Consider the following 5,445-nt stretch of genomic DNA (forward strand, 5'->3'; position numbering starts at 1 on the left):
AAATCCGTCTCGCTATGAAAATGACAACACATTAGCCCGGTGGTGGAGGCGGCGCCTGTAGTCCCAGCTACTGGGGGAGGACTGCAGCGCAGGAGAATCTCCTTTGAAACCCAGAAGGCGGAGTTTGCAAGTGAGCCCAAGATGGCGCTAATTGCACTCCAGCCTGGGCACAGAACAAGGACTGCCTCTCAAAAAAAAGAAAAAAGTAAAAGTTTTGTTTTTTTGTTTTTGGTATTTTTTAGATTTCACTATGTAAAATGTATGTGTATATAGTAATTTTTTTACAATAGTGTAACCACTTGGCAGCCTAAAACCATTCTCTTTGTACGAATACATATTGGCATTGAAACAGTTGTTAAAGCAAATGAAACATTTGGCTTATCTAACAAAAGGGCTAATTTTGATCCGTTGTATTCTCCCGCAATACGTTCATCGTGTCTTCACACATAAAGGGAAATTTTCATCAAACATTTTATATTCAGGTAATTTTTTAAAAAAGTGCACTGGTTTTCTACTGCTATGGTCTTTACAAAGGACTTGAACCTTATAAAAACTTCAATAAAAATAATTAAGGTTCTAAGATAACTGTGTCTTTCAAGGGCATCTTTATACAGAACAATTTGGACCGGCATGCAGGCAACTTCTTTTGTTGCTACATACCTGTATTAGGAAAATTACACCCATTTTACAGAAAAATCCCCAAACATATACTGCAATAAGCTCAAAACAATGTGAAAAAGACCAGTGTGAATGGCACACTAAAATCGCTTCTTTTTTTTTCTTTTTTTTTTGAGACGGAGTCTCGCTCTGTCGCCCAGGCTGGAGGGCAGTGGTATGATCTCCGCTCACTGCAAGCTCCGCCTCCCGGGTTTAGGCCATTCTCCTGCCTCAGGCTCCCGAGTAGCTGGGACTACAGGTACCCACCACCATACCTGGCTAATTTTTTGTATTTTCGGTAGAGATGGGGTTTCACCATGTTAGCCAGGATGGTCTCAATCTCCTGACCTCGTGATCCACCCGCCTCGGCCTCCCAAAGTGCTGGGATTACAAGTGAGCCACCGCGCCCAGCCAAAATCACTTCTTTATAAACTAACTGGAATTCCTGATCTTAGTAGGCACAGGGAAATCCAGTACTTAGGGCTTTGCTCTCTGGAAGAACACCTTTAAGTAATTTTTTAAAACTTTAGCATCAGGCTGCTGAAGCGCTTGACAAAACTCTTGAATTATTTTTGGAGCTACTTGCAAGGAGGGCAGGTATTCTTGTTGAAGATACTGAACACATTCTGGGCCCCATTTGAGATGAATTGCTTTCAGTGTCACTGCACACTCAGATAAAGACAATACTGTTTGTGCATCTGCCAGGTCAAAGGTTTGTTTTAAAGGTGCCAGGAAACATGTGGGGACAATGTGCTTATAAACAAAATCAGCAAATCCCACTGGTCCATCTTTACCTCTCCAGAGTTCTACCAACTTTGAGTGGATGATAAAACATGTTTTCTGTGCAATTGGATCTGGATATTCAAGTGCTCCTTGGATAACAGTAACCACCACTCTTTCTACATTTTCTGCACCTTGATTTGCTATAGCTTCGCTCATCCCCCTGCCTGTGACTGTTCTCAGGAAAGCAAAGTAACTCCTTCGCAACATCTGCTTCTCTAAAGCAGCAGACTAGTCATTTTCTTCCGCTGCCCGGAGCAGCAATTCAAACATTGCATGAAGCAGGGGCATAAACATCTGTGGTAAAAACGGGGATACCTGTGTCTTCAATTTGGCCGTAATCTGGGTGATAAGAGGAATGAACTCCTGGAGGTCTTTTGCTTCACAATCTTTGAGCATATGTTCTGAAGCAGATGGGATGAACAGAATAACTTCTTCCTCCAGGCAAATAATCATTCGATGCTTCATGGATTTTGATGCTCTGTTCTTTGGTCTATACACATTTGGAATCAGTAAGCCTTCCTTGAGAATTGATCTGTTTACCGTATATAATAATGATACGTCTCTCTTTGTAGTAATTTCCTTTGCTATGAGTCTACTTTAACAGATAGTATTATAGCCACCCTTGATTTTCTTTTATTATTTGCTGTATATTTTCCGTCCTTTTACTTTTGACCTACCTATGTCTGGATTTGATGTGAGTTTCTTGTAAACGTCATACAATTGTGTCACAATGTTTTTATCTACCCTACCAATGTCTACATTTTGTTGATGATATGTTAGGGCCACTTTCAGTGAAAGTAATTATTGACTCATTAGTGCTTAAATATATCTTTTTTCCTGATTGTTCCCTCTGTTTTTCTTTTCTTGTCTTACTTTCCTGAGGACCACTTGAATGTTTTTAAAATATTCCATCTCAGTTAATTTATAATGTTTTTGACGGTATTTCTTTGTATAGTGTGTTTGTTTGTTTGTTTTGATGGAGTCTCACTCTGTTGCCAGGCTGGAGTGTAGTGGTGCAAGCTCAACTCACTGCAACCTCTGACTCCCTGGTTCAAGCGATTCTCCTGCCTCAGCCTCCTGAGTAGCTGGGATTATAGGCACCCACCACCACGTCTAGCTAATTTTTGTATTTGCAGTAGAGATGAGGTTTCACCATGTTGGCGAGGATGGTCTCCATCTCCTGACCTCATGTTCCACTCACTTCGGCCTCCCAAAGTGCTGGGATATAAGTGAGCCACGGCACTCAGCTATGTATAGTATTTTAAGTGTTTGCTATGGAAATTAAAATATATATAATGTGACTTATCATGGTCTAAGGGTACCAGAATTTCACTAATTTAAGTGAAGGATGAAAATCTTACTTTCAGTTGGGTCCCTTTACCTTCTCTATCTTTTACCATGTCAGTCCTGAGTATCAGATGGTTTCATGATTTTTGTTGCAATCATCAAATATAATTTACAAAGCTCATGAGGAAAACAATAGTCTATTGTATATATGCAGATTTGCTCTTTCCATTGTTCTTTTTTCCATCCTGATGTTCTAAGATTTCTTCTTTTATCATTTTCTTTAGTATGAAGAACTTCTTTTAGCCAGTTCTTTAAGTCAGGGACTATTTTAAAAAGTTTTCTTTACTATGAGAATGTTATTTCTCCTTCCTTGCCAAAGGATACTTTTGTGGGATATAGAATTTTTGACTGTTACTTCTATTCTTTCAGTACTCAAAAAATATTCTGCCACTTTTTTCTGGCTTCCAGGGGTTCTGATGTGAAATTCAGTTATTATAGTTGGTATTCCCTTATAGGTAATGTGTTGTTTCTATCAGGCTTTTTTCAAGATATTTTGTCTTTAGTTTGCAGAAGATTAATTATGATGTGTCTTGGCATGATTTTTTTTGTGTGTGTATTTATGCTGTTTGGGGCTCTCTCAGTTCCATGAATCTATAAGTTTCTCTTTGTGCCAGATTTTGAAAGTTTTATTCATTGTTTTGCAAATGGTTCTTTAGTCTCACTGTGTTTTCCCTCTCTTTCTAAGACTCTGATGGTATGAATAACAAATCTTGTGTTAGTGTTCCATAGGTCTCTGAGGCCCTGGCTCTTTACATTTTTTTCAGTCTGTTTTCTGTATATTGTTCAAACTGAACAAATTTCATTCGCTTATCCTTAAACCCAATGATTCTATGCTTTGTCCAACTTTCTTTTTTTTTTTTTTTTTGAGACGGAGTCTCGCTCTGTCACCCAGGCTGGAGTGCAGTGGCGCAATCTTGGCTCGCTGCAAGCTCTGCCTCCCAGGTTCATGCCATTCTCCTGCCTCAGCCTCCCAAGTAGCTGGGACTACAGGCACCCGCCACCACACCCGGTTAATTTTTTGTGTTTTTAGTAGAGACAGGGTTTCACCGTCTTAGCCAGGATGGTCTCGATCTCCTGACCTCGTGATCCACCCGCATCGGCCTCCCAAAGTGCTGGGATTACAGGCATGAGCCACCGCACCCGGCCGTCCAACTTTCTATGGTTTATCAACTTCTCTATTGAGCCTACTGAGCAAATTATTTTCTGTTGTATTTTTAAGTTCTATAATTTCCATTTGATTCTGATACGGTTTGACTGTGTCCCCACTTAAATCTCATCTTGAATTGTAGCTCCCGTAATCCCCATGTGTCATGGGAGGGACCCAGTGGGAACAAATTGAATCATGGGGGCAGGTTTTTCCCATGCTGTTCTTGTGATAGTAAATAAGTCTCACGAGATCTCATGGTTTTATAAAGGGCAGTTCCCCTGCACACTCTCTCGTGCCTGCTGCCATGTAAGACGTGCCTTTCTCCTCCTTGCCTTCCAACATGATTGTGAGGCCCCCTCAAGCCATGCGGAACTGTGAGTCCATTAAACCTCTTTCCTTTATAAATTACCCAGTCTCAGGTATTTCTTCATAGCAGTATGAAAATGAACTAATAACTAATACAGATTCCTTTTCATAACTTCCATTTCTTTGCTGAGAATTTATATTTCTTCATTTGTTTCAAGAAAATTTGTCACTGGTAACTGAAGCTTTTTTATGACAACAGCTATAGAATCCTTATCAGATAATTGAAACATTGGATTCACATCACTATTGTTATCAGTTGACTGTATTTTCTCATTCAAGTTGCATTTTTTCTAATGGTTCTTAATGTAATGAGTGATTTTCTATAATATCCTAGCCAGTTTGTCTATTATACTGGAAAACTCTGGGGTCTGGCTTTAATCTTTCATTTTAGCAGGATACCACCTTATTGAGGTTTAGACATGGGTCCTGGCCTACTTTTGTGGGCTGTGGTTCCAATGACAGCTTGAGTTTTAGAGCTTTTGTGGTATTATTTTGTCTGGAGCCATGAGGCCTGGAATTAGGCGACCTCTGTTGCTTAATCTCCGTAAAGCGGAGACAAGATGGCACATTTCCGGGTTCTTCATTACTAACTTTTCCTGCACGCGCGTAAACCTTTCCTGTGTGTGCGCCAACATTTTTCGCGCCCAGGAAGATATGCAACCTACAGCGCAGGCACAATCCCGTGCCCGGGAAAACTACCAACCAACGGCGCATGCGCAATTGTAATTGGGGAAACCCGACCCCCCGTCACCGCCCTGGCCCAACCTCTTCCCCTGCCAGCCTATATAAGGCATTGCACCGCTGCCATTAAACGAGACTTGATCAGGCTATTTGTCTTGTCTCCATTTCTCGTGTTTTCTTGTCTCCCCATTCCTACTCCCCCTTCCAGGGTCCGTTCGACTGCCCTGCAGGTCGGGACACGTGGCGCCCGAACAGGGACCTGGACACAGGGGAAAAAGTGAGGAAGAAGGCACTAAAGTCGGCCGAAAGTAAAAGTGGAAGAAATTCCTCCGGACGTCGCGGGAACCTGCCGCGTTGGAACCAGAGGTAAGTAACAGTGTCTGATTATGGGACAAGAATTAAGCCAGCACCAAATTTACATAGGTCAATTAAAAGAGGCCCTAAAAACATGAGGAGTAAAGGTT

The 5,445-nt window shown here is 41.2% G+C and overlaps 1 pseudogene; it reads right to left on the reverse strand.

Moving 5' to 3' along the window:
• Nucleotides 1-1,121: 1,121 nt before the first annotated feature.
• On the reverse strand, nt 1,122-1,905 carry LOC108526495 (exportin-T pseudogene; annotated as a pseudogene).
• Nucleotides 1,906-5,445: the final 3,540 nt, after the last annotated feature.

This window comes from Rhinopithecus bieti, unplaced genomic scaffold (assembly GCF_001698545.2).
Source record: "Rhinopithecus bieti isolate Rb0 unplaced genomic scaffold, ASM169854v2 scaffold_3947, whole genome shotgun sequence".
In the NCBI taxonomy this organism is placed as follows: domain Eukaryota; kingdom Metazoa; phylum Chordata; class Mammalia; order Primates; family Cercopithecidae; genus Rhinopithecus; species Rhinopithecus bieti.